This window comes from Vanessa tameamea, chromosome 26, assembly GCF_037043105.1.
Source record: "Vanessa tameamea isolate UH-Manoa-2023 chromosome 26, ilVanTame1 primary haplotype, whole genome shotgun sequence".
Lineage (NCBI taxonomy): Eukaryota > Metazoa > Arthropoda > Insecta > Lepidoptera > Nymphalidae > Vanessa > Vanessa tameamea.
In genome coordinates, this window is record NC_087334.1 from 596,803 (window position 1) to 618,788 (window position 21,986).

The following is a 21,986-nucleotide window of genomic DNA, read 5'->3' on the forward strand; positions in this document are numbered from 1 at the left end:
ACAGTGGACGCACTTCAAAGTCAATTATGTTTTCGTTTAAATTTTATATTATATATTATTTCCGTTTGCATTTTAAACTCTTGGACTTTGGAATAATAGACATAATAGACACCCCGATTTATTGCCTCCTCTGACAATGAGGCTGGTTAAATTTTCCAAGATATTCAATGAGGAAATACTACTGGTATAGTACCATTACTCGCGGTCATGATTCGTACGTTTTAGTTTGTTGAAGTTGATTTTTAATTTGGATTGTAAATAATCTTTATCTAAACAAATATAGTTGAGAATATTTTGTGTTAATTGTCATATAAGTTGAAATGATTTGTATTTTAAAATAAATATCATCGAAGGCTTAGATAGATATTAGTAGGTAGGCCTTTTTCTGGAAAGCGTAAAGCACTATAATGAAATTTATAAAATATGATTTATTGAGAATTTGGATCTTATCATAAAATTATCAGGGTTTTATAGGATAGGGCAGATATCCTAGGCAGATCTGTTTTTTTTGGGTCCACTTCATGTAAAACACCGAATACAAAACGACCTTGAGGCCTAGTACCTATTTGGGACGCTGTTTCTGAAAGTTTTGTATATTGTATCAAAATTTAGTTGTAAAATACATTAATTCGAACATTTAAAGCAGCAATATATGATTTGTGACAATCAATTTATTTTTATCGACAGTACACCAAATATAGGTTGCTTGTTATATAAATAGACGAATTCCTTACAACTTATCAATTTATTATATCAAACAACAGACCGGCCAAAAATAGCCAGCCAGACTAGATAACAATATCTCACAAACCAATAATCGACTCGACTACCGTAACAAGACAATTTATACTTTTTTACAAAAAATAACGTCCAATCAAAAGCTATAAGGAAACGAGAATAATCAATTTGTATAAAAAACATAATTAGCAAAACAATTGCTTATATATTTTGATATTTTGATTGATCGTTTTGTTGATCATTTCCTTATTGCTGACATAACGTGGTTAAAAGGGTGAGTGTTCTGTACAGTAAAATGAAAATTATAACATACTTTATTCAACCAGGCTCTTTCGCTTTTGGGTAGAATATATAGATAGAACTAATTTATATATGTATAAATGCCAGTTGTCAAACAAATCCGTCGTTGGTCGCGTTTTAGGGATTGATAGGGGGTGGTCAGGTGTTAAGCATAAAAAGTAGCCTATTTCCTTCAAGCTTGCTTCATAAAATTCGGTGTGGCCGTGAATGTGCAACAGACAGACTTGCTTTCGCATTAATAATATTAGTAGATAGTTAACAAGTAGTAAATAAATAAAGCCTCCAGTCACTTATCTTTTTTTTATAAAACGAATATTTCTATTTTATTAACATTGGAGATTTTATGTTAACTTATATCATGCGCAACGTGATTTTTTTCATGAATAATGTTAAATAAAATTCTCTACTGTGAAACTGCTAAGTCAAGTGGCCCTAATAACGAATTGAAAATTTTCATTCCGATCTAACACAACGAGAATAACGTCGCCATTAAATAAATAAATAAATATTGGACGACATCACATACATTACTCTGATTCCAATGTAAGTAGCTAAAGCACTTGTGTTATGGAAAATCAGAAGTAACGACGGTACCACAAACCACAGACCCAAGACAACATAGAAAACTAATGAACTTTTTCTACATCGACTCGGCCGGGAATCGAAGTCCCGGCTTCGATTCCTCGGAGTGGCGTACCCATGAAAACCGGTGTACACACTACTCGAACACGGAGGTCGTCACAAACATTAACTTCACCTTTTTATCATAACATAACATAACATAATCAGCCTGTAAATTTCCCACTGCTGGTCTAAGGCCTCCTCTCCCGTTGAGGAGAAGGTATGGAGCATATTCCACCACGCTGCTCCAATGCGGGTTGGTGGAATACACATGTGGCAGAATTTCGTTGAAATTACACACATGCAGGTTTCCTCGCGATGTTTTCCTTCACCGCCGAGCACGAGATGAATTATAAACACAAATTAAGCACATGAAAATTCAGTGGTGCCTGCCTGGGTTTGAACCCGAAATCATCGGTTAAGATGCACGCGTTCTAACCACTGGGCCATCTCAGCCTTTTTATCACTAATATAATTAAAAAAAGTCAAAATAAATATAAAATTTATTCGACAATGGACTTCTAATTCGTCAGTTTACATTATTAAAATATGACCACTGGTCCGGAAAGTAGGTTGTACACTAGAAGCTTCTTGTCCGATCGTTTTATTTTCTATCCTTTGTTCTACTTTACAATTACATTATACGTTTTTATAATATTATTGTAAGCGACGTCGCGTGATGTAATAGTTAAGGTTACTGACGTAAGGACTGACTATGGCTTCAACCGCTAGATTGTAGAATTTAATGTGGCCGAAGACAAGACGAACCGACTTTAAAAAAGGAGAAGGATCTACTTCTCAATTGCCTTTAACATTCAAAGGAAAAAATATCACGAAGTGTGATCTATACAGAATATTTTTTTTATAATCTATTTTATCAGAGTATATTTTTCGTTAAAATTTTATTGGATTATTTTTAATATTTTTATTTTAATAACAACGATATTATAACTGCACTTAAATAGAATAGAATTATTTCCCTCTTTTTGTATTTTTTGTCGACCGATTTTTGTGGTATTCATACCCACTAAAGCCACTGCGATGGCCTTCTTCGTCAGCGTAAGGGCATTTCCGCTGCCGTTCTCCTCAGAGTCGTCTGAAACGAGACACTCCCCCACCTCACGTGTCCACAAGCCCTGAGCATATCCTATCTTTTAAGCCAATTAATTAACAACATTTACATTAACAGCCTGTAAATTTACCACAGCTGGGCTAAGGCCTCCTCTCCCTTTGAGGAGAAGGTTAGGAGCATATTCCACCACGATGCTCTAATGCGGGTTGGTGGAATACACATGTGGCAGAATTTCGTTGAAATTAGACACATGCAGGTTTCCTCACGAAATTTTTCTTCACCGCCGAGCACGAGATGAATTATAAACACAAATTAAGCTCATGAAAATTCAGCGGTGCTTGCCTGGGTTTGAACCCGAAATCATCGGTTAAGATGCACGCGTTCTAACCACTGGGCCATCTCGGCTCACAATAACAATGACCTAATCAATTAATGTCTCAAAATAAAGGTTTAGGTTGTATTAGTTGTTATTTTGTTGTCTAATTTGCACGATAATGTATGTATTTGATAATGTAGATATGATTTTTCGGATCTGAATATGGATACAGATATATGAATATTATTTTATCAGTTTCAGATACAAAATTACGTATATCGGATTATCCGATTGTTTCGGATAGTTTCAGCACTACACAAAAACAAAATTATAATAAATATAATATTTTTTTCGGTTACGGATATATTTTTATTTCGGATATCCGATAGTTTCGGTTATGGTTACGGAGCTCCATAACATTTCTAGAAATCCTTCACCTTTCTGTACTTTTTAATCACTTAGAACTTACTATATTCCTAAAGAGGAGACTTACGTCAGGCTTGACTGCCTAGTTCTATAAACTTTATACAAAGCAACACCTTGCAAGGACTCGATACGCATCTGTTGATAGACCAGTTTAATGTTTTTTCTATTAAATAACGCGTAGCGTATAAGGATCATTATATCTGGTTGGGGTCGGTCGAGTGTTTACAGTAAGTTTTATGCAATTACGAGCATGAGCCGACTTAACAACAAACGTGAAAATATATAACAAAGCAAAGAAAAATATGCTCTATTCAAGAAGGTTCTTGTGAGTCTATTTAATAATATAACAGTATTAAATTAAATTTAAAGTTACCACCGGTTGGGAATGTAGATTCTACTGGGAAGAAACGTTTAGGTTTTAGAGCTTCCATCACGCCGCTCCAATGTCAGTTGGATAAACTTGTGACAGAATTTCATTCAGAAACCGTGGACACAGTATTTAATTCATCTGATTGTGTAGAACGTGAATAAATATATCTAAATAATTACTTATCATAAACGAAGCCGCGGTCTATAAATAGTAGAAGACAATAATGACTACAGTAATCAGTTTACAGGGCCCTTGTGTTAATAGTTCAATTTATGGAGCTGTAGAGGTCAAATTGATGTCAAGTTAAGTATTATAATTATATGCTTAAAGCAAGGCTGTTGCTATGACACATGACATCATACAATCATCTTGTTATACATATATAAAATTCCATCTGGAAAGGCCGACTTTGTAAGGCTTAAATAAAGATATCGCCCGAGTATTTTTTTATATCATAAATAATGTGTTTACATATGTATATGTATAAACATGGATAATAGCAATAGCGCCAACCATCGTAGCCAACTATAAAGCCTATTCCAATGGAAGTAGGTAAAAAGATAAACAAACTTTAGATTTACGTATTTCATACGATTTGCTAATAACTCAGCTACATATATTGTGCAGCTAAGAGTTTATGATGAATATATCTTTATTTATAATACAACACTATTACACTTAACTACTTATTTCTACTTTAAATTTACTTCCAAAATTCCGATAGTAGTTTCGTCGACGCTCAAAACGCCATTTTTTCGCAAATCCATAGATTAATCAAGCTCTCGACCAATGATATCGCGTCAATTTGCTGTCAAATGTTGTTTATTTGACTGTTTTCCTCTTGTGGTTGGAATAGAGTATAGCTTAGAAATACACCAACTTTGTTACTTATGGAGACCAAATTTACTTTATACAAGCACTTTTGAATCGTTATTTTACGGAACTATATCAAAAGAAAACCTACCACCGGTTCGGAATGTTGGTTCTACCGACAAACGCCGGTAAGAAACTCAGTAGGTTATATTTTCAAACATTTGAGATAAATTATGTTAGTTAAATACGATTATACATAGTATATCCTGCTTGAAAGTCAACAAGTAGGTATTGGCTCCATGTTCTTTTATCATATATAGAATCTTGTGTTGAATAAGATGTTTTATTTATTATTGGTTTTTTAACAAATGATTTGAATTTATGAACCAGCAAAGTTAAAAATATCTATAAAATAAAATATACATATTAGAATCAACAAAGGAGAAGCTCCTGTTTTACGTCGGCTGATAGCATACTGTGGTTACTTTGAGGAGTCACAGGTGACGGAATGTCGTCATTTTAAGGCGAAAGTGTGACGTCACACTTCATTACCGTTTTAATTTATATATATGTTACTGTAAAAGCTCGAGCTAAGGTAAATTTTTAGATTTTCCAGTAAAACCTAAGATTTACCGACATGAGTTGGTAAATGTAAGTATTTATTATAAAGGGACGACTTTTTCGGACTTTTACCATTCCTACCTAATCTAACCTAACATGTAAATCCTAAGATGGTATGTCTTTAATGAATAAAAGTTCGAATCCCAAAGTTTTATGGACATTTACCATTCATAATCGGTAAATCATAGGTTTTACTGAAAAATCTTAAGATTTACCGTAGTTCGAGCTTTTATAGTAACATATATACTACTGTAGAACGAAAACTGAGTGACGTAGTCAAGGAAGTCACGTCACGTTTAAGGCGTAGTAAAATAAAGGATCCATCTTGGGTTGTAATGGTGGTAACAAGGTGGTAGCTGCCAGTTGCATTCTCGATAAAATTCATAATATTTTGTTGGATAACAGAAACTTATTTAATCAGTGTCCGACGATATTTATTTTAAATGTTTTATTGAATGGTCGATTATAAAGCAATATGATCTTAATTAACAAGTCTTTTTTGTTTCTACGAAATATGAATAGATAGATGTAATTATTTATTTATAGTTTATATAACTAGAATATTTTAAATACCAAAAAATCCCATTAGGTTTTATATCGATTGATTTTATTTTTTGCTGGTTTTCGAGGAGTTTCTTCTCTTAACCGATTGTAGTTCTTTTTGTCCCTCAATAAGTAAGCGTAATGCTTTCTATGTTGATTACAATCCACTCATCAGCTGATGTTCTATCATCAAATAGCAAAACTTAGTATTTGTGTTCCGGTTTGAAGGATGAGTGAGCCAGTGTAACTACAGGCACAAGGGACATAAAACTCAGTTTCCAAGGCACCAATGTCTATGTGTAGACTTACCATCAGGTGTTCCATTTGCTCGTCCTCCTATACTATAAAAAACCATTTATTTCACCTCAAACAACCAACGTTAATATAAATTGATATGTGCTTATGTTATAGCAACAATTTTAATAGTAAATTATAAGTAAGAGACAATCCCCCTACTCAGATTAATCAACGTAAACCTTGGTATTCAGGTTTAACTGGAACACGCATTATGAAATGATGACTCTTAAGATTGGTGCCAGTAAGCGATAACAGTTTTTATCGAAGTAATGCCATCTAGCGAGGGAACCGGTAATAGACGGTCAGGCGCATGCGCCGGCGCCATCATTATAACTGGCGCCACTGGTCTAAGCGTTTCGAATGCATTTTAAATTTAGAATTCATTAGTAAAGCCGGTGTGGAGTTGAAATAGATTTGCCGTTTTATGGATTTAACAAGTGTTGCTATTGTCACTGCATTTGCCACAAATTATGAAATTATTTTGAATATTATTTTTAATTATTTTTTGTACAAGTGAAAGCATTTTCAGCTTGTTGTAAATTTATGTAACTTTACTCCTCGTTTTTGGTATAATTTGACCGGACTATTATGACATTGTTAATTTAAACAATGTGACATTTAAAATAAAATTAATTAGTTATAATAAAATATTTAAATATACATACATTTATTTTTTTATTTTAATTTAATGCATTGAAAATAATAATAATGATATAAAAAAAATACATTAAATTTTACAGACATAATATAAATGATAGAGTATACACGGCATCCAAAAGATTCTCCTATAGTACAGTACCCAGGGTGCTGTCTGGATACTACTACCTCTCTAAATCAGGAAATTTGAAATAATATCCTCTAGCACAATTATAGGAAGAAATTCGAAAACAATTAAACTCACTACCGAACCTGGAGTTTAAAGATATGGAAATTAATTTTTAATGAAAAAATTACACGCCCATATGGAACGATCACAATATTATACTGAAGCAACAAAAGTGTAGTAATTAACAATTAGTTTATACGTCAATAAAATTAATAATCAAAGTGACTGCAATACACACTACCGAGTATTTACGTTTGTTTTTAATTTTGTATCCGCTTTTGTCGCTTGACTGTAATGTCGCGCACGTTCGATCTAGTTTTTGTTTTATAACCTGAGGTTAAATGTTAAATTGTCGAAAAATGATAATAACAACCTACGTCACAATGCGAAAAATTTTTTAAAACATTGATAACAGATACGTCATATCTGCGTCAAGTGTAATTTTTGCAAAACAAGTATTTCGCTTTAAATTTTCTTATTAATTTTATATTTCTTTGTTCAAAATTATTTATTTTATTCGTGGTCGACTGTAAATTAAATACCAAGCCTAAAATAGTATAGTATCGCCATTTAGGATTAGTCATCAGGTATTCTGACGTTGTACACAAGGATACCTTGCACATATCTGTCTATAAATAAATATAATATAAGCAAGGCTTGATTTCGAGAATTACTTATTATTCCTAGTTAAGGATTCCTAGGTGCTTGTGCACGGGAGAAGCGGCGCTTGTGCACGGGAGAGACCGCTGATTCGTTATACCATCAAGTCTCTCCGATCCTGCGCAAGACAGCCTCGCAGTGTTTTCATTACATTAGCAGCCTGTAAATTTCCCACTGCTGGGCCAAGGCCTCCTCTTCCTTGAGGAGAAGGTTTGGAGCATATTCCACCACGCTGCTCCAATGCGTGTTGGCAGAATGCACATGTGGCAGAATTCCGTTGAAATTAGACACATGCAGGTTTCCTCACGATGTTTTCCTTCACCGCCGAGCACGAGATGAATTAGATGAAAATTCAATGGTGCTTGCCTGGGTTTGAACCCGCAATCATCGGTTAAGATGCACGCGTTCTAACCACTGGGCCATCTCGGCTATCCGCAGTGTTTGCGAATTTCCTATCGACAAGCGGTAAACTATGCCTTTGAACTATTGAGCTAATAAGTTATTACTCATAATTAATCGATGTGCAAATGTGCTTATTATTAATATAGCCATATAACATAAAATCACTTCTAGCTATTGATAATTAAGTTTATTAAAGTATTACATGCTTGCAAAATCTATTACCGGAAACAAAAGCCTCAGTCTAGTAGAGCTATTCCGTAAGAATAAAATAAAATCAAATCAAATCAAATCAAATCAAATCAATTTTATTCAAGTAAACTTCACAATGAAGCGTTTTTGAATCGTCGATTTTAAAATACTACCACCGTTTCGGAAAGCAGCCTCCAGCGAGAAGAAACGGCAAGAAACTCGCATAGCTGCTCTTTTAAAATAAACAGATTTACAATACTGTTTTTTACAATAATTAGTGTCCTGTGATTGAACCCGAGCCTCTTAACAAAAATAAACAAGAACAATAAACAAGAAACTCACCGCAGACCACGATCGTGAAACGACAAGATTTGATGTGTGACATTGACGTAATGATTATAACATCTGTGTGTATGCTACGCATCAAAACAATATCACCGTAAGTCAGTTTTCAACATTTCACGAGTGACATACGAAGTGAGATCTCACGAATAGAGCTGTCAAGAACTGATCAAACAAGCTTAGAATCGCAAAATTAAGCACGAAAGCAATTGTTTCTTATCTACGTCTATTTTAAGCATTTCGTTTTCGTGTTATTGCCAGCGAGTCACACAGTGGACTCGGCTTTGGCTGAGCATACGGGAAATTCTCGATTTATTTTTAGAATCTTCAATAGCGACTGGATTCATTAACGTTTTCAGAGGTCGAGTTCAATTTTCTTTGTTCCTCATTATTGAAAGACTTCGATTTAACTCAGAAATAAATCTATGTTTCCAAGGTTTGGTTAAGGTTATATAATTTTATAATGAGTGTAAAAAGTTACATGCCGAATGACGAGATTGTCATAACGTAATACCTATTGAAACTCCAATAAACATTGCAATGACATCAAATCTTCGCATTTACCAAACGCTATGTAATGAAAGTAATGTATTTGTACGTTTGCCTCAAACTTTTTATTTAACACTTTGTAATAACCAATTATACGAGAAATGAATTCAAATATTCTTACTCTATAGCGGCATTTTTTCATTAGCAGTAAAGTGACAAGATACCTACCGCTAATGACTCAGTGTAACTACGGTCACAAGGGATATATAAAATCTTGGTTCCCAAGGTCAGTGGAGAATTGGTGATTTAAGGTATTGTTTAACTTTCTTATAGGCTAGACTATGAGGGGTGGTGGATACTTACTATCAGAAGGCCCATTTGTCGTCCGCAAGACTTTATAAATATAAAGCACCAAAAAATATAGTTTACCTTGACAAACACCTAACTAAAGAACAGACGTTCAACTTCGGTCAACGCCGTTTTGATGTGTTTGATTTGTAAATTCAACTCGTGGTCAATGTTAAAGTAAAACTTCGCGAGGAAAACTGTATAACAAATTCTGCCACGTGTGGACCCACTGTGTGTTCAGCATTTGGAGAACACACAGTGGCCTGCAATTGGAGAGACCTATGTCCAGCAGTGGACGAATATGGGCTGATGATGTAGACCCACAAATCTACATCAAAGTAGTGTTACTTGACTTAGCTCTAAATCTTCCCAAAGAAAGAGATCTTTACCCTGGAATGGGACATATGTTCCACGCACCCTTAAAACTGGAACACAACAACATATTTATATATTTTGTAAGATGAGTAACTAACTCATCACACAAAATACGCATTCCAAAATGTTCAGCAAAAAGTTGCTAAAAAAATTATTGGAAAATCTGTAACACATTGACATTGCCATCGTTAGGGATATTAGATTTCTACCGACGTCGTCTAAAATCATCAACAGATGAATGTAATTCTATATCATCTACAGATACTAACGATGATCTAATCTTAACTGCGATGGCTTTGTGAAAAAATATATTATATTCCTATTAAATTTTTTTGTAATTCAAAATTCACAAAATAGTTTTTATAATTTTTCAATCTGTACAACTCAGATTTCATAGTTGTTATCTGTTATTTGTAAATTTGATTCTTATCAAATTTTATAGTCATTCGTTCATCTAACAATTATTGCTCATTTCACCAACGTATTGATGATTTTTCTAATCAGTACTCTTGGATGCTCAATACCATAACCTTATAGAGGCATTACTATAACTAGTCCATAAGATACATTCAAGTTTACTATGCTGAACGGGGAATGATATATTGATCCTATTTGAGAATCCTACGATATAAGTACAGAATGGACAGAAAAGTAGTTAAGGCTGGTAAGAAGAAGTCCCTTCGGTCCAACTTCCTTAAAGCTCGACAAAGTTATGTATCATAAGATTTACGATCAATATTTTTTCTCGAGTAAATAATGCCTTTCGATTTAACGCTACAGTGATGATGTAAATATTTTAATTTAACATTTAACATTAAATAAATTTCAAGTTCAATTATTAATAAATACGGTTTGGTTACTCATAATATAATAAAAGGACTTGCTGTTAATTTTCCTACAAGATATATCAATTTGATATATCTTGTAGGAAAATTAACTCGTTTAAATTAATAGTTTATGATCATTATATGAGCATGATTAACGTAAAATAACTGCTGAGTTGCTTGTAAGTTCTTTGAACAATCTACATTCTGAACCAGTAGTAGCTATATTGATATTATAATTTATATTTATAGTAGTAACTTTGACTCCGTGAAATGATAATTCAAAAACCCTTGTTAGGGCTACCTACCATATTTTAATTTAGAACTTCGTTCGTTCATTGTTAATATTCTAATTTTGTATAATCGTCTCGATTGTGTAACTGCGGTTGGTTAGAAGCTGTAGATTTATTCTGTAAGAGAAAACACGAAACTCACCGCAGACTAAGATTGTGAAATGTCAGTAAGTGATATGCCATATTTGTTATAATATTTATATAATACAAACGATATAGCGTATCACCGTTAGTTCGTTTGATTATATTTTATATCAAGTTTAAAACATAACAGCTTAATGCAACCAAGAGTTACGTAGTATTTGGTGCAAGAATATATATATATATATATCACCGTAAAATTACAAACATCGTTAGATTACAATCTATTTTTTCGCTATATTGTAATCTATCGATGGGAAGCGGGCAAATTGTGAACTGCGTAGAACGGAATGCGTCTCGCGCGCTGATTGGTTGAACGTTATGTGCCCCCCGCTTCCCCGGCATCCGCCATATTATTTCACCGTAAAATTACAAATATCGTTAGATTATAATCTATTTCGCGCAATTGTAATAAATTGTGAACGTTTATTCAATTTGCAAAAATATAAATAATTTCGATAGTTCATAATATTTCGGTTAGGTTAGGTTAGAGTTTTTATAATTTAACTGAAATTTAATTCGATAGATTGTAAGCTACCGAATAATAACGGTGACGTATGATTGGTCGCTCTTACAATAAGACCGGACAATCAGGGGACAGATTGTAATCTAACAGTTTGACTTCGACAGATTACAATATAGCGAAAAATAATGCGTTAAATTGCAATCAATTTCACAGTTCACAATATTTCGACAGATTACAATCTTTCTCGTCAGATTGTAATCTAACGATTTTTGTAATCTTACGGTGACATATATATTTCTCATTTTCATCAAAAAATCCATTGTTTCTTATTATATCATTCAGTTATCGTAATAACTCGTATATTATATGTATTCCAGCTTAAATTACCATTTGGTAAGATTTTACGGTCACATTTCAAATTAAATTGAAATTAGTTACAAATTTTACAAGTCCCTTTGTACCATTTGACTCTTATCTTTTCTGGGAATACTTTACAGTATTTTACTCCTAATACTCGCTGATATTTATCACTGCATCTTATAATGGGGGAATAGGTCACCTGATGGTACTTACAAACAGGCGTTGACTTGGGACTTGACTGACGTCTATGGGAGACGTAAGCGCTGTAAGAAATGTTAACCATTCCTTACATCAACAATGCGTCATTAACCTTAGGAGCTAAGATGTTATGTTTCTTACACAAGATACATTATTTATAAAATAATAATATCAGTTAAAGAATACACGGAAATAATATAAAATTCATTATGATACTAGTGTATACAGCATCAATACCGGTCACGCATAAGGAAGGCATGAGATCTGGTAGAAAATAGCTGCGGAAGTAAATTATACTAAATTGACATACCGCTTAGAAATGCTGCAGCTTTTAGAGACTGGAAAAGAACTAGCTTCCTTTACTTTGCCAAGACTTAGTATAGTCAAAGTCAAAGTCAAAAATCTTTATTCAATATAGAAGTGTTTACACTTGCTTATTGACTGTCAAAAATCTATCACCGGTTCGGAATTTAGCACCTCGGACCTGAGAAGAACCGGCGAAAGAAACTCAGCGGGATATATATATATATTTTTTTTTAACCATTTTCCATGTACAATGATAATTATATTTTAGTTATTTGAAGCAGCCTGGAGGCGATCATTTCATTCCCAAGGTGTGCAGTCAACTAAAAAGTCATTAGTGTTGTAATATCCTTTAGCATAATCTAACAAGTCATGTATTTTTTATAAAACTCCTCCTCTAGGCAGTTTCAATTTATCACTAATATAAATACGTTCATTATAAACAAAGATTGTCAAATAATTTAAAAAAATGCGACTTGAAATAATAGGCCTTCTATTTTTGAAGTCAGTTATAACAAAGAAAAGTCCCGATGAGTGTTCTTTGTCGGTTCTCCTCCGGTCTGAGGTGTTTCTTTCCAAACTGCTGGTAGATTTTTGACGGTCAATATGTAAGTTTTATGGTTCTATATTGAATAAAGATTTGACGTTGACTTATTTTAATTCAGCACCTAAAACACGTAAATCTAGGAAGGAATCTTGAACCTTGAAGGCGAAATCCGGAACCAGCACCAAGTATTTTTATAATTCGTTTCGTGTTAGACAGCGAAGAGGAACGTCATGAGATAACCTGCATGTGTCAGATCACAGATGAGACAATCTGCCACATATCCACCAACCCGCATTGGAGCAACATGTTATGCTTCTACCTAACCGGAGAGGAGGCCAAAGTCCAGCAGTAGATCAAATAACCGCCATTAAATAAAAACACAAAGTTAAAAAAGGTTGTGAGCCCGTGGAAGTCGTTTAATATATTAATAAAATTAAAAAAGTAATATGGAACTCTTTCTAATTTAATACGAAAAGATGAAATGAAACATATTTTATATAATAGATTATATAGGTGATTAATAAGCGTAGAGTTGTTAGGTTTATTTACTTTTAAAGACGAATCAAACGTTACGAGTTTAGACGAATTATTAATCAAAATATATTAAAGAAAAAAATATAATATCATTTCTTTTAATTCTAAAATAATCAACGGTAGACTTTGAAGTAAGATCCACAAGGAGCTAACTTAAATCAAATGCCAATCGATATTTTGCGTTGATGCTGATTAAGAGCTTTAAAATGTTGATCTCTCTGATAACCATACCTACATTGTGACTTTAATTCTAAAAAATCAATCAAACAAAATGTACTTTGTTCAAGTATGCTTTTACAAGCACTTTTGGATTGTCATTTTACAAACTACATTAAGTGAAGCTACCACCGTTTTGGAATGTAGATTCTACCGAGAAGACCGACGAGGAACTCTATAGGTTTTTTTAATTTTTATTTTTACATTATTAAGGAAACAAACAGTACAAGTCATTCTTAAAGCTAAAGCATAAAAATTAGCACATATACCAGTAAAGTTTCCACTTATAACTAAAAACATAATAAGAGCAGAACAAAATTAATTATAATATCTAATATAATAATAATAAGAAAAAAACAAACCTATGAAAAAAGGGCAAATTTGAAAAACAACAAATAAAAGATCTAGGCTTTATGGTTCTAGCATAAATTTCCTGAAGTGAGCTACTGATTCTGTAAATTTATCAATACTGGAAAATTTAGTGTTATATTCATTTAGTTTTTTATTTTTAGTTACTCTTTATGAACATTTAAAATATAAAGTTATGTCATTTAAATACAATGATATATGTATATTATATATCCTGCCTGGAAGCCAACAAGTATTAGCTCTGTATCATCTGTATAATCTTGTATTGAATAATATGCTTTTTTTAATTTAGTTAGTTTAAATTAAATACGGTAGCTATTTTTGATTATAATTTATATATGTTTTTGTCTGTTTGTATATCTACAAATAATCCTTAAGTAAAGAAACACTACGGTAAAATATAAAGTATATAGTTATGCAGTTTTTATGAACTATACTAAGCCTGTTTCAATTATATCAACTTAATATAACAAGTTTGTGAGCCGAAATGGCCCAGTGCTTAGAACGCGTGCATCTTAACCGATGATTTCGGGTTCAAATCCAGGCAAGCACCACTGAATTTTCATGTACTTAATTTGTTTTTATAATTCATCTCGTGCTCGGCGGTGAAGGAAAACATCGTGAGGTAACCTGCACCAAACCGCATTGAAGCAGCATGGTCGAATATGCTCCAAACCTTCTCGTCAAAGGGAGAGAAAGCCTTATCCCAACAGTGGGAAATTTACAGGCTGTTAATGTTAACAAATGATTTGAATCTATGAATATATGAATGAACCACAACTAAGACTTGTTACAGTATGTTTAAATATAATTATTGATTTATTTGTAACGGCTTAAAGAAACTGGACATGATACACTGGCGAATATCCATCTAGGTCGGTAGCCATTCACTTCAAATCGCAAAACGATTAATTCGTTTTAAAACATTCAATATATTGTTGTTTTGTTGAGTTCTAAAGAAGCAAGACGTGGAATGGTAACATTTTATAAATGCGATCGTTTGTTTTTTATCTTTGTTAAGCAAACGACTGAGCTTCTAAGACTGCTTCTAAATAATTCGAATATAATATATTTCATGGTATAGAACACAGAGAACTACTTTGATTATTTCAAATATGAAGTCTCGGCAAATGCCTGTGAGAATTTCATTCGATCAGAGGTTTCCTCACGTTCGAGAATACAAACACTATAAAACAAAAACAGTTCAATATAATCTTACGTTTACATAAGTAATACAACCTAAGTTATATATAAAAAAACGAACAATGTTCTTCAATAAATAATTTCTATAGAAATAAGGTAATTGCATTAATATCTGGCACCAATGCCATTAGAATACTCTTTAGAGTTTATTATATCTCTATTCATCAAGTTAGAACTAGTTCCAAACTTATTCTAACACTAGTAAAGTGACATAATATCCAACAATTGTTATCGATATAACAAACCTGCACGTCACATGGAGCACATCTCACACACACACATCACAAAACACACGAGTAATAATCACGAGCGATAAAATTAACCGAACTGGTCGACGGTTTTGAAACGCAACGAGTATTCTAGAATCGGGGATAGTAGTCTTATGAAGATGTAGTGATGGGAATGTTTGGATCGATGATTCTTGTAAACAAATACAAGTTTTTATTAAATTAGTCATTTAATTATAAACACGATTATGTATATATCTATTTTACATCTTAACTTGCCTTAATTATGTAAGTATAATACCATTCAGTGCATTCGTACAAACGAACGAAATAACTTTAATTTTTTAGGTCGTTTAAGCTTGATAAGTAACAGTTCTTTAAAAATCACTACGAACTATATAATATAATGGAGTGCTATAGTTATTAATAATTAAAAATGATTTGTTATTTTATCAATTGATAAATGTAAGATTATACAATGCTCAGTTTATTTTATTAAAAGCCTTCGATGTAATCCTTTAAATTATTTATCGTGAACATTATCGATAAGTCGACATATCAGCCAACGCTAGCGGAACCGCAGTAGTTTTGTAAATGCAAGACTTTCTCCGCTTACGCCGCGCGACTGCACTCGTCACTCGTCCGCACTGGAGCGGAGAAAGGACAACTCGCACTGTGGTTATTGAAACACTGAAATCGCAATAATACCCGCAGATATAAATTCTCATTCTTCAGCATACACATTTTTACTTAACGAAATATTACCGCACTATTATTGGCACTAATTCGATGTCACATTAATTATGTTTAATGTTAACCCATAATAGGAAATAGCCATATAATATGATATATTTTTGATTATAGTATTTACCCTGGTGATAGGACTTTGTCGAGTCTGTCTAGGTATAGGTACCACCTGCTCATCACATATTTTACGGCTAAACAACAATACTCAGTATTGTTGTCCAGTTTGGAGGGAGAGAGGGTCAGTGTAACTACAGGCGAGATAGGTAGTTGGCGCATTGGTATAGTGAGCAATGAATATATTAAATATTGTCATTAATGTCACAATACACATTAATGCCGATGAATGTCCTGATCAGTGTGCCAAATTCTGTTAATTATATTAAATTAAAATAATATTTTTGGCAATGTTGATTTCAAAGTGATATTCAATTATAAAAAATAGATGATAATATTCAATTAAAATATTAAAACACTAAAAATATTCGTCATTAGCAGTGCTTGGAGCTTTGGGCTTTGAGCAGGCCTGTCTGCACACCGTCAATTATTTTTCTACCGGCAAACAGTCACACTTTACTTTTGAATTGTGAGTGGTCCAAAGTAAAGACAGGTACAAGGGAGATAACATCTTTGTTCTCCAGGTTGGCAGTGCATTGTTGATGTGAAGGATAATATCATACAATACTAATTTCTAAGGTGTACTGAGTTGTTGTGTTCCAGTTTGACGAATGAAAGACCAGTTTATTTTTAGGCATGAGACATATTTTTTTTTGTTTCCAAGATTAGTTGCGGATGGGTAAGTGGTTAAAATTTCTTACAGCAAAGTCGTTAGATTCTTCGAGCAAACATATAGAGGGTAGTATACATCACCAGGTGGTCCATTTGCCAGTCTGCCTATCTATTTTTAATTAAATAAATATACATAAACACGCAAAAGTTTTTACGCAACGACAATCCCCAGTGTGCGTATGTTTCGCATACAACCTTCGATTACTTGATTTTGTTTTACAAGTGACCACCTTATTTGGAGTGCGTTCCACATTTAGATGTATCTTGTAAGATGAAAGATTTTCAACATTACTTAATGTTGCATTTACTATTAATAAAATAATCGAAAGTATAAGTTTCTCTTTTTTACCGTTGACATTAATGCATCCGAGAATTCTTTGAAAAAACTAATTGCTGTATTTCCACTTAATGTTTAAGCCCGTTGGGCGCAATTACTGTGCAGCCTCTGTGCATGAGAAATGAATAACCCACTCATAAGATAGAATGTTTTATTTGTCCGGCATGGATTAATTGGCTGTTAAAAGTAAGTTTTAAATGTGTATCTTTAAATTTAATAAAAACTAAAATATCCAGTTTATTAAAGAATGACAACCACACAACCTTGCATAAAATTGCTAAATTATTTCACCGGGCTAACTAAACTAACGATTATTGCTGGTCGAGTTGTTTTTTTGGTATTTTTTAAATTAGTTTTAAGATAGATTTATACAGAGATTTAATTAAAAAGTGACGTGAATTATAAACCTGTAAATAACCTACAGCACATTTCCCCACGCTGCACAAATGCAGTGCTTTCTATCAACACATGCAGATTTCCTCGCAATTTCTTTCGTCAAAGATTCACGTAAATCTTCTTGACATATTTAATCAATATTAATTACAACTTCCTAATTGGTAACTCTAGGTGATAGTGAACTTATTGAGGAATATTTTGCAGTGCATATTGCATAATTTAATTTGAATTGATGAGTAATTAACTAATAACGGTAGAATGACGTTCTTCCATTCATCATAAACTGAATCAATTCCAATCCATATTAAATCATGTTGAACATTTAGCATGCCATAACATCCAATAATATGGCACATTTACCCTAAGCTCTGTTTTATTTTTGTTAAAATATTAAATAACCTGTTGAGCACTTTGATAATAATGTACAATATCCATAGCTTTTTTTTTTAATCTGTGCTAGAAACGCTGAGCAATGACCTCGACATCTCATTTATATATAACCCAGTGACACTTTAAGTGGACTTGTGATTTGGGTCAGATTGCGATATAATATTACAGACGGAAGACAGATGACTACGAACATCGATCATTTAATGCATTTGCTATTAAACATATACTGACTAATGCGCGGCATACGGTGCAATGTGATGCGTTTTGAAATATGTTTGTAAATCCGATACACTATGTTAAAATACTATACTAATATTTTGAATGTGAAAGTAACTCTCTCTGAAAAAGACCCTGTCTCTTAAAGACCCTGTGTGTTCTACCCACTGGGCGGAGAGGTTAATTTTATGTTTAACTCTTAATTATTTTACTTTTAATCCTGTATTGATTTAGAAAATAAACTGGCAACCGGAACAATAATACTAAGTATTGCTGTTTAGCTTTTTAATAAGTGATTGGTGTGTGGTACCCAGTCCGATCTGTACAGTGTCCTATCAAGTTAATTTCCAAATTGACCAGCTGTCCATCTGAAGGGTAAATATGACCTGCTGGTTTTGCAATGTCATATCGTAAAGAGAGAGACAGATATATAAATCTTCCCTCATTTACTCTTTTGAAAAATTCTAATCCATGAACAAAATCGTGTGATCCATTAATGTAATAATTGAAAGAAAGAAAAAAAAAGTCATTTGGGACACGGCACGATTATAAAAAAGAATATAACAAAAAATATATATTATGATAAAAAAAAAAAAATAGTATGTATATTTTTATATATTAGTTACTCTACAAAAAAAAATAGCAAGGAATCCTGTCCTATAGAGGTGTACCATTCAGCTTCTAAGTTGGGTCCCAAAACCCAACGCCGATGTTCAATCGTACCCTGTAAGTACTTATTTCATCTTTCATCAACAATTTTGACGAAACAGGATGAATTCTACGCATGATAGACGTATATATATTATATATCTTAGGTAAGATTAGTATGACCCTGTGAGACGACATAGAAACAATTACACACATTGATTCTTTTGTCGTATGTGTATACGTCTTACGAGTTGCGATTAATGAAAACAAACAATGCACGTGAACTTGACCCAGTTCGATCGTGAAGGCAATCATTATCATTTCTAATATAAATACGAATGAGTTTGTTTATTTGTTTATAACGATTCATTCAATTGATAATCATAAAGTTGTATACATATTACACTAGTACTTTTTACATTACATTAACAGCCTGTAAATTTCCCACTGCTGGGCTAAGGCCTCCTCTCCCTTTGAGGAGAAGGTTTTGGAATACACATGTGGCAGAATTTCGTTGAAATTAGACACGTGCAGGTTTCGTCACGATGTTTCCTTCACCGCCGAGCACGAGATGAATTATAAACACAAATTAAGCACATGAAAATTCAGTGGTGCCTGCCTGGGTTTGAACCGGAAATCATCGGTTAAGAAGCACGCGTTCTAACCACTGGGCCATCTCGGCTCTACTAGTACTTATTTATATAAAAAACCTCTATTTGTACTTATGGTTAAGTTATATCATAATTTTATAAAACATGGAAATATTATTAATTAAATATACTGTTAAATGAAAGTTTATTGTATTTTTGTTTCTAGTTACACGAACTTCGTTACATTAATTCCGAAAATTAAAACTAGATGGCACTTTACCAACGAAACGATTGTTCAAAAATAAAGAACAAATAATAGTATATGTATATAAAAAAGTTGAATAAAATAAAGTAATCAATGTTAAAATACAGTTTTTTATGGAATTTTATTAGTGCAATGCGTTAATCTAGAGATTATTAAGTTAACTAGAACGATTCAACTTTACTATCTAGACGTGCGTGCATGCGAAAGTTATGCTTGACACAAGCCAAACGTCATACTGCTTGTCTAGTGTGGGTGTACTTAGAGACCAACGGCTGGCCACTATTTTTCTCGACACGTTGTCACCTTTGACATTCTATCTCGAGATAAGTATAGACAAAGGTGCTAGTCCCTCTGGGTTGGCAACACAAATGGTAAGCCACCATGTTCTACATTTACTAACTTATAAATAATGAAGGTACGACACGGGTCCCTTAGTGTGGGGTCCAAAGATAATATTATCTGGAAAATTACTACAATAATAATACACCTAAATATTAAAAAAAGTAGAAACTTTAACTAAAGGAAAATTGTAGTACATTTATATATATTTATATATTTGTTTTATAGTACATCTTCTTATCTATATATATAATAAAACAGGAGTGTCTGTTTGTAATATTAAAATGACCGCTTCAATGTTAAATTCAAACGCGCACGAAGTCGCTGGCATATCTAGTTTTGCTGATAAAGTTACTATTATAATAATTAATATATTATGTGTAATTTAACTAAAACTGCTACCAAATCGTCACTTTATCGCAATCGAATCGAAAGGTAATCGTTGCCGTTTTACCGTTTTCCTGTTCTATATGAAATATGCAAATTTGTCTCACGCACGTAACTAATAATTCAATTGAATATGGCAAAGATATGCAAATATAATAAACGCGTCAAGGATTTTAACCAATAAGGTAGCTATCCATCTTCACCTATTTGATCACTTGGCTGTGGCGGCCTTGGTTGTGACTAGGTCGTAAGGCTACATCATGAATTCAATCGGAGAAAGTATTGGAGATATACCACTTACCACCAACCGACATACACAATCGTCATCTGTTATATTAGGTCTTTATGGCTTTTTTATCTAATAGGTAGGATGATGAGCAAATGGGCCTGATGGTAAGTAGTCACCACCGCTCATAGACATTGACGCTGTGAGAAATTATAACCATTTCTTACATCACACCAATGCAAAGACCTTGAGAGCAAAGATGATATCTTCTTGTGTGTATACTGAACCCTTCAAACCGGAATACTTGTAGTGTAGTGAAGTATTGCTGTATGGCGGTAGAATATCTGATGAGTGGGTGGTAGCAACCCAGATAGGTCTGCACAAAGCCTTACCGCCAACTATGATTATTCTGAACTATTATGTGCGCAATTGAAGTATCCGCTTAGCCTATTTGTCTGTCTGTCTCATGATATAAAAAGAGTCGATGAAATTAAACGTCCAAAATAACCGTCCTATAATAATAATAATCTTTATTCCAGGCAATTTAAAATCCATAAGATATACAAAACATACATTAAAATTTAATAATAATAAAAAGAAAATAACAATAAAATCAAAATAAAACATTTAAAAAACACTTAACCTAAATGAAATTAGGAGTAATAAGTCTTTTCTCTCTCTTTTTAGATGGACGATATGGAATACAGAGGACAGAATTCTGTTGTTACTCATGGCTACTCTGCTGTAGAATGAGACCCTGAGTTTCTGTAGTAGCGCGGCAAAACCTGCAACTCTGCTCTCGGCGAACATGTCAGTCGAACTACACCGCCAGGGCAAGTTCATCATCACCCGGAATGCATTATTATATTGTACACGAAGAGTTTTATACGCACTCCTCGTGTACCGGTACCAGAGTTGGCTGGTGTATAACGACTGACAGTACGCCTTGAACAGCGTTACATTCACTTGTTTAGAGCAGTGGTAGAAACGTCTGGCTAGCATGTTACTTCTACAGGCTATACTGCGCCTCTGTCGTTCCAAATCGTCATCATCCGATAAATTATCTGCTACAATATGCCCCAGATATTTAAATTTGGTAAAAAAATTTAACACTGTTCCACATAAACTTATCGGTAGTATTATATCAGGGCCTCTCTTATATTTAAATATCATAACTTCCGTTTTCTTTACATTGTCTGTTAGGTGGTGTCTAGTTGGATACTTCTCACA

General features: G+C 33.2%; 2 protein-coding genes across 2 annotated transcripts in view; one reads left to right on the forward strand and one right to left on the reverse strand.

The window, feature by feature from the left end:
* The window catches only part of LOC113404837 (facilitated trehalose transporter Tret1-2 homolog), a 62,809-nt gene extending 47,339 nt beyond the window's left edge, over nt 1–15,470 (reverse strand). Inside the window, exon 1 of the mRNA XM_064219082.1 lies at nt 15,448–15,470. The gene's annotated coding sequence lies outside the window, so the exon portion shown is untranslated. The remainder of the gene's footprint in view (nt 1–15,447) is intronic.
* The window catches only part of LOC113404947 (glycine receptor subunit alpha-2-like), a 220,310-nt gene that overhangs the window by 82,692 nt on the left and 115,632 nt on the right, over nt 1–21,986 (forward strand). The window lies entirely within an intron of this gene.